The 9260-nt window shown below is 39.7% G+C and overlaps 1 pseudogene; it reads right to left on the reverse strand.

The window, feature by feature from the left end:
- Positions 1-6322: 6322 nt before the first annotated feature.
- Positions 6323-7899, reverse strand: LOC101647285 (annotated as a pseudogene).
- Positions 7900-9260: the final 1361 nt, after the last annotated feature.

Here is a 9260-nt window from a genome sequence, read left to right on the forward strand (position 1 = left end):
GAGGAGCTGATGCCGGGGGCTTAAGTGGAGAGCAAATGTTTTGAGAATGATGAGGGCAATGAATGTACGGATGTGCTTTACACAGTTGATGTATGTATGGATTGTGATAAAAGTTGTATGAGCCCCTAATAAAATGATTAAAAAAGAAAGAAGAAAATGCCCTAGGATGGATTGTAGTAATGATTTTACACTTCTAGATATGATTAAACTATTGAATTGTATGATATATGGATTATATGCTAATAAAACCATTTTTAAAAAATAGAATGATTCCCATTAAATATTTTTAAGATTAAAAATAAAAAACAAATTAAAAAGTAGTAACATCAGTACTGTAAAATGAAGGTCTATCAATACATCATCAAAATTCTCTCAAAATTGCCTTTGGCGAGAGAAATAAGCAGAAGCATTGCCACAGTAGTGGAAATACTCTATGGTGAAGCTTTCCCAGATGTTTTAAGGCTAGAGCTTTCAATGACTTTCTCAAAACACTCTTATAATAAGTAGAGACTATTGTATTTTGGGCTTTCAAAAAGTTAACAAGCAATGTGCCTTGAGCATCTCAAAATTCTATCGCCCTGACTTTTGCTCTTGAGTGGTCTGCTATTGTGTTGCCTGGACCACTTACACCTCTGTGTACCCATTGCTTTGAATATGCTTGGTCCTCAGGATTGTACTGCTGACGTCCCATTTCACCTCCTGCTTTAATTCTTCCACAATATGCTACAGGATCGGAATCCCACTTGTTTAAAATCTCATGGAAAGTTCTGCTCTTTTCTGGAGCTGATCTGGTTACAGCAGTCCTGGCACTATCCAACAGAAAGTTTGCTCCGGTTTCATGTTTCCGTCAAAAGTGGGGACATTGAGCCAGTTGTGATATCTCTAGTGCTAAGGTTTCATCATTCTCCCGCCCCAAGTCCTATCAAACATTTGATGGTTATTCTCTTTAATTTTTGCAGAATTTATGTAGCTTTGATAGATCGCTTTTCAAACTGATGAATGACCATTTTTAGGACCCCAAACTTAATCCTTCATAATTACTACAAGTTAGTATGAATTTATTTTGGTGACAAAATACTTTTGAAATTCATGCATAACACACATTTCCACTAACTTTTTTAATAACCCTTAAATAATACTAAAGTAACATAAAGTATATAAAAAGAAGATCAATGGAAAGAAGAATATCTTCAAGGAGATCAAGGAAAGAACATAAATTCCACATCTGATCTCCATCTCACAAGCTGATTGCCTCAAGGCAGAGGTCAGACATGATTCTACATTCCATTCCTTTTAACCCTATTCTGATACAAACATTCTCTTTCGCATCATTAATTCGACTTCTCTGGATCCATTGAATAATTCAGTGCATTGGTCACACAGAATTCACAAACAGTGATCATAATCACTGGGTTTTGGCAAAGTCAACAAGTTACAGCTCAGTACTGGGCCTGTAGGCAGGCCTCGCTCTGACCCTACCCTGCTCAAAGCTCTTTTAGGGCTGCCAATAAATGCCCAATGGACTTGGCACTCTACCATAAGCCTCACGACTCCAGGTCCATGAGTCAGTAAACTCAAGTCCCCCAATGAAGTGCCCAGACGCACCCCATTCCACAGCCAGCCTCCTGCCCCAAAGACCTTCAGCTTTACTTGCTCTGTGGGATAGGAAGTCGACCACTGTTATCTCTTGCTCTGACACTTGTTTCTGCTGCTACTGTTGTCCCTCTAGTGTCACAGCTATCTCCTAGATCAAGGAGGCTCAATGCCTAGGGAGCTCAGAACCCAAACAACAGGTTCCACTCCAGGATCCCTTTCGCTGGTAATGAAATCATCCCCTCTTGCTACTAAGATGGCTCATTTTATACCCAAGAAGATGGCAATTATAATTAAACTGAAACCTATTACTCACAGCTGAATCCTATAATACAAGCAATATATTCCCCCACTTTCAGACCCTTCAGGAAAATGAAGGTTGTTTGGTAGAAGTAACAAAGAATTTGGCTCTCTCTCACTGCCAAAGAATCAATGCTGACTTACGCTATGCAGATTCCCTGTGGGGTTTATGAGACTGTAAGTGCTTACCGGAGTAGAAAGCCCAGTCTGTCCCTCAGAGCTACTGGCGGTTTTGAACTGCAGACCATGTGAATTTCAGGCCAATGAGTAACCACTATACCACCAGACAGACATTGTTAGAAGGGCCATATAGAATAATTCATGCCATAGATGGACTGACATAATGGAGTCAACAATAGGCTCAGACAGGACTAATTGTGAGCATGGTGCAGCACCAAGCAGTGCTCTATCACACACGGGGTCACTCTGAATTTGAAGTGACTCAACCGCACCTAACAACATCATTTAAAACTTTCATCTATGGAAACAAAATTTAAATTTGGATGCAGCCTCTTTTCTACCTGCTAAACCCCTTCAAAATAGACTTCCTTAATAATCGTCAATGAAAATATTTTTTTATTTCTCTTCCAATTTAGAATACTTTCTATAAATTCCACAGTTTATTCAGGGTTAATTTTCTCATCCTAAAAACAAGGAGATCCTAACACTTAATTAAAAATATTTTTAAAATATTCATCACTGAATATTTAATGAATTGAGTGATAGAATCATCTCTGTTACTTCTTATTTTCCAAGTATTCAATTCCTTATTGGTATCATGTAACTCAAATGGAGAAAGCATACATCATTGTCAATCAAAGAGTTAGCTTAGTGCAATGATGAGCGTCTAATTGAAGGTCAAGTGCTGAAAGATTTTAAAGCACTCTACATCTACGCAAGGTTGGTGGTTAAAGTCCTACAAAAGGCACCTGCAGAGAAAGATCTGACAATCTATTTTGGAAAAAGTTAGTCATTCAAACCCTTTGGAAAACAGCTCTACTCTGCACAGGATTGTCTTGAGTGGAAAGCAGCTAGACTACTTAATAGGATTATTGAATTTTAAAAAATGCTTTTTGTTGGTGCTGATGGTATTTTTTAATGGGGAGGATTATACTATGTAAATAGTATAAGAGATCTTTTAAATGAAAAATTTACCATGGTCAAATGAAGCAGCTCTTCCCTATTTAAGCTGAATTTCACAGAAAGTTTTTCATCTAAGTTAGTCTTTTCCCAAAGAACTGGAATCACATCATTTACCAGAATGTCTTTTCACCACCTGTCTTTCTTGTAATATGTGCCTAAGAGCAGTATCAAACATTGTAGTCTAGACCATTTCCTCTAACCAATAATAATGATATAATACATGAAAAACATTTCTACTGTGGCAGTGTCCTAGCCTCATGAGTAATAAAAAGATACGAAAATACACAAAGATGAAAAATAACTCCTGTTTGTTTCCTACATGTTTCTTGGATCTTCTGATGAGAACTTATTCCAAAGGTTACACTTCTGTGTCCTTTAAACCAGGAAATCCTTTGCTCTGAATACTTTGCCGCTTCCTGGGCTTCCTTGAGCTCAGCTGCCTCTGTCCTATCCTTTGGAACGATTCTTCCTGTTTGATTTTGTTTTCTGTGCTTTCTTATTATTATGTGTATGGCTTTCAAGAATGCAATTGCTTGCAAATGAAGCTGCTTTTTCTTCAACTCATAACGATCCTTACTTATGAATCACCAATTTCTACAAAAAAGGTCTCTTTTCCCTTCAAACTCTTATTTTTAAGAGTTCTTCACTGACCTGGTCGAGTACAACGATTCCTTTATTTTTGACAGACCACTATTGAGTGTTATTTTAGATTCCTGCATTGTCTCTACTCAAATCTTTATAATAGTATCCCACAATCCCATTTTAACAATACAGAACTTATCTACTTTGGTTTCTCCTTCACTTTACAGTACTGGTTTAATACTTTTTATTTTTAAAATGCAAGAAAGTATGTTCTCTCCATTCGCAAGCACTAAATACCTCTTATTTGCTTATCAAAGGAGAATATGGCTACCATTTATTAATACCTTTTGTATTCCAGGTATCAAAGTAGGCAATTACATGTCACCCTTAAACCAACCTTCAATAATCATTATTAGTATCTGTATATTTTGGAACAGATTAGTTGAAATACTTGGGGCCATCCACAGTAGGAGGTAGCAGGCAAGGCTGCAGTAGTTTCCAAAGTTAGTGTTTGTTTTTTGTAAACATATGCCCACACTCTGATAACACATTGCCACAGCCCCTGATCATTTTGGAATTCGCACTAAGTAAAGGATACTTTTCTCTAGAGAAGCTTAGAAAATGACTTAGGAACATTAGAAGGCCTACAGGAAACACAATACCAGACCATTTCTCTCTTGTCTAATGAGTTGGCCCTAATCTCCAGCTTTCAGCACAGGAAAATTTTATTGATAGTTTTATTTGGCTTAAAATCTCTCTGTAAAAAAATGTTCCATAGCCCTGGAAGAAATTAGACTTGTTTGTTTATTTCACTGAGACAAATTATGCAGAGTATGTAACTGGAAGTATATTCTAGAGTTTCTCTGTTGGTATAGTTATCATGGTAACACACATACATAGTCAAACAATATTAAAGGCAACATAATACATCAAGTATAACCTCTCAAACAATAGGCTAATTTCACATAAATTCTAAATTTGAAAGAATTATTTTACAAAGAATTAGCTTTGTATTTTCTTGTCACTTGATATAGTGTTCCAATAACTAGATATGCATAAGACATGATATTATTATTTCAGTTCCAAATACCTATGGAGATAATTATTTCTTCTTTCAGATGCGGATACATTCCACAAAGACAAGTTTTCTCCCTACTAATGTAGAATTATGTAATGCCTTCAGCTTTTTAAGAGAGTTTCATAACAAAGTGTTTGATTGTATTTGGTTTTCTAATTTGTTCACGTTTTTTTTTTCATTAAGGAGATCTCGTAGTGCTATAGGATAATCATTGAGTTGATAGTTGCAAAGCTGATGCCTCCAGTGCACCACCTGCTTCAATAGGAAGAAAATGGGACTATCTGCTCTCATGAAGATTACAGTCTTTTTTTAAAAAATCATTTTATTGAGAGCTCTTACAGGTATCATAACATTCCATAGTTCAATCACATCAAGAAGTATTGTATAATTGCAACCACAGTCAGTTTCAAAACATTTTCTTTCTTATTGAATTCCTTGATATCCATCCCTTTGATCCCCTCCCTCCCCCACCCTATCCCTTATTATTTTATTATATCTCCTCCTCCTCCACCTTCTCCTTCTGTTGTATCTGATGTAGTCCAATGTATCTGTTCACCTACAATTCTGTTATTTAAACCCCTTGTGTGGGGTTATACAGTCATCATTACTATCAGCTCCCCCTTCCCCCACACTCTTTTCCCAAACCCTTAGGTAATCATTACTCCAGTTACTGTTTCTAAGGGGTTATCTATCTTGGCTTTCATACATCAAGTGATCTTAATTATATGAATGACCTACGTAGGTCTAAGAAGATTAATGAGTTAAAAACAAAGACTATAGTGGTAAGGGGAGGAAATATTAAATAACTAGAGGATAGTTATGTATTTGTCAGAGCTATACCACACCATAGATATATCATCCCTTCTGTGTGGTCCTTCTGAGAGGAGTTGTCCAGTTATCTTATAGGTGTGTTTTGGGTCTCCACTTTGTCCACATTCCTTCACATCAATTTGATTGCTTGATTTTGAACATCTGATATCTAATCCCATTGACACCTCTTGATTACACAGGTTGATGTGCTTCTTCCATGTGGGCTTTGTTGCTTCCCTGCTAGATAGCTGATTGTTTAATGTCAAGCCTTTAATACCCAGATGCTACTTTCTTCATCACATTTGCTTATACACCCATTTTATCTTCAGCAATCCTGTCAGGGAGGTGAGTATCATACAGTGCCACATTATTAGAATAAACTGTTCTTGTACTGAGGTAAGATTTAAGTAGAGGCCCAAAGTCCATCTGCTTCCTTGTTCTCTCTCTATATAGAATATATATATATTCACCTATTGTAATATATTTATATATTTACATGTATATTTTTCTCCAAACAGGTGTAAAGTTTATTAACATCTTTTTAAAAATATGAAAAAAAATTGCTGCTGAATATGGGTAGTTTCTTATTTACAAGTTCTACTGGAAGAGGTACAATTTAGTCAGCATTTCCAATAATCCAATTTTTTTCCCTAGAAACACCAGTATTTCATTCTCCAGGTAAAAGATTAGTGAAAACATTACGTGATTTCCCCCCTTTAGAAGGCAAACTAATACCTTAAAAATATACAACAAAAAGTATCTGGTCAACAAATGTGCATTTTCACAAGTGTTCTGTGTATGGCTTACTCAGATGATTTATTTTCTTAGAACAGCTGGCAACCGAAAAAGAAACGAAAGAGCAACACACACGACTCTGCCTCCTCTGAAGTGCATGCTCCTGCGAGCCCCAAAGGAAAGGGGCCTAGCTTTCCAGAGCTTCAGGAGGCCATCTTCCCTGTAGGTGGTGATCAGATTCTGATGATGGTGATGGGCGATACCAATCACATCCTTCTCGTGAACTGTCGAACACAAAATCCTCTCCCACACAGTGGATCCACTCGCCCCGCAGGGAGAGGGCACAGGACACGAAATCACCACCTTCTCGCTTACGAGAGCTAAAGCTTCTGACAATCTGGCCCTGCACGCTCAGGTGACCACCATGTTGGATCAGTTGCACACCACGAAGTGCTCTGGGTTTTGGGGAATCAGGATCACACTGCTGACGGTGATGTCTGTCCCTGCAGTGCTACCCAGGGACTGAAAGATGTTGGAACACTCTGTGGTCTTCATGTTCCAAATATTTACAGTGTCATCAGAGGATGCCATGGTGATATCATGTCCGTCTTGTGTGAATGTTGCTTCGTTAACAAAGGAGGAATCGCCACGAAACTCCTTCAGCATTTTCCCAGATTGTAAGCCGTGAATTCTGATTGTCTGGTCAAAAGAGGCACTCAGGATCTGACTGTTATCCTTGGAAAAACTGAGACAGGTGACACCTTTACTGTGTGCTCTTTCAAATCTCCTTAAACACTGGCCAGTCTGGATCTTCCACACCTTGATTTTCCCATCTTGGGCTCGAGTTGCTAGCATTTCTGTATCTCTGCTGAAGTACATGCAGAGGATGACATCATCCATCATCATGAAATTGTCCTGGGTCTGGTACTTAAGATCTTTCCGGATTTTGCCAGTCATAAAATTCCACACTTCAATGAATCCATCCACAGACCCAGTGACCAGATACTGACCATGTGATTTCTGACCAAACTTAATGTGCCTACTCAGCTGTGTAGGAAACTTTTCTTCCTCCACATATTTCATGGCTGCTTTGCCTCGGAACAGATAGATGGTCCTGCCGGGCAGGAGCAATCCCTGGTGTTGCTGCCATTTCAGAGCTTGTCCCAGTAATGCCATGAGACGAGATGGGGGGACCACGCTGACTTCTCCAGCTAGGGCCTGGGCAATTGCTGCTCTTCGCTTCTCTTTGCTGCTTCCATCGGGGTATGCCTCACGAGGATCAAAATAGAACCTGGCCAAGAGGTTTTCCAGATGAATATACCACTCTGGCTGGTTTTGTTTCAACATGATCATCGGGTCCATCTGCCTCAGAGGCTACCTGGAAGCACCCAATTCACAGAGCTCTATCAGTTCTAGAACAACCTGTTCATAGAGCTCAATAAGGGTTTTGTCTGGCAATTTCAGCGACTGGATAGCCTGTAAAACCGTATCCCAGTGACCGCTATTAATGTCAGCCACCAAACTCTCAATACTGTCCACAGTATTGAAAGACACTATCGTTTCCTCCTGTAAGGTGGCTAAGGCCCGGTGTAAACTGTGCTCCTTCAGGTACTGCATGATGAGATGGATCACATCGAGGACTCGATTTTGATTGACATCACGGCATCTGCCTGGGCCCAGGTCCTGCTTCACGATACTGCTTCACTCTCCCGGGTTCGCGCAATGCACTAGCGACACCTACATGTATTTTTTATTTATACCTATAGATATAATTTTCACTTTCTTCTTCTTTCCTCTTTTTCTTATTCCTTTCTTCCTGCCCCACTATCATGTTAACACATTGTTCACCTCTCAGTGATTCTTCTCAGATAGTTTCAATGGATCAAACATGCCCAGAAATGCTACACCCTTCTCCCCATCAATATTGGTATCCTTGCTAGTCCTCTGTCCCTGTCATTATTGGCTCACTACTCCCCTACCCACGACTCCTCCCCTCCCATGCACCCCTGGCACTATCAGTTCTGTCACTGTCTCCTTGGGATTCCTTATCCTGACTATCTTAAATAGATAGACACCAAATGAAAAATTTAAAGAAGAAGAAAAGATCATAGAAATAGTTTCAAGTCTGTAATCCTGATGCAGAGTAGATGAGTATCTCTCAATTAAATAGAGAGAAGGACATGGTATAAACCATTCATCCAGTCCCCATTTCCATATCCCGGCACCCGCTTACCTAAATGCACTTATACCCTTTTAGTCCTCTGTACCTGTAACCAAAACTGTGCCTCCTGCGAGTCCCTACTGCTTTTCCTGCCATCAGGGATGGAGCAGGCTGCCCCCCCCCCTCCACCATGCCACCCAGCACCCCACTACACCCTTACACTTTCATTGTGGCCCTCTTGTAAATAACCCCAAAACAGTTCAGATGAGGTGCCAAGTGCTGCCTCTGAGTAAGAAGTCTTCAATTGAGATTCCTCAGGCTTTCCGTGGCTTTGCGACCATTGCTAGTCTGTTGTACTCCCCTCTTGGCTTACCCCCATGTGAGTGGGTCAGACTGGTCCCTTTCCCACAACTGCATCCTCAGTGCTTTCCTCTGTAGTGCTGTCATTCAAGAAGGGGGTGTTATGACATGAGCTGAGGACAAGCCTGAAGTCCTCTTTGTGAATAAGCTGCTCTGAGCAGGAACATCGCCCTCAAAGATTGGCTATTTCTACTCTCTCTTTCTCTCCCTTTCCTGTGGAGACATAAACAATACCTGCCCTTGGTGGATTAGTGCCCTGGTCCCCCATTGCCGTCTTTTGTCTTCCTTAACCCTTTCACAGGCTCTAAAAGCGTATGGGAGTGGGGGGAAAGATACCTTTTACTCTTTTCTTTTTTTCTGTTTTTTTTATGACTTATGCATCATTGAGATTGGTCTGGCTCTTGCCAGAGTGTCTGTTCTTCAGCTGGGAAATGTGCGATTTATGCATTTTGCCCTATGCCTGTTCTGCTGTTTGAACTTACCTCAGTGGACTCGTGA

This window comes from Echinops telfairi, unplaced genomic scaffold (genome assembly GCF_000313985.2).
Source record: "Echinops telfairi isolate 266 unplaced genomic scaffold, ASM31398v2 ScPeMD7_443;HRSCAF=831, whole genome shotgun sequence".
Classification (NCBI taxonomy): Eukaryota; Metazoa; Chordata; class Mammalia; order Afrosoricida; family Tenrecidae; genus Echinops; species Echinops telfairi.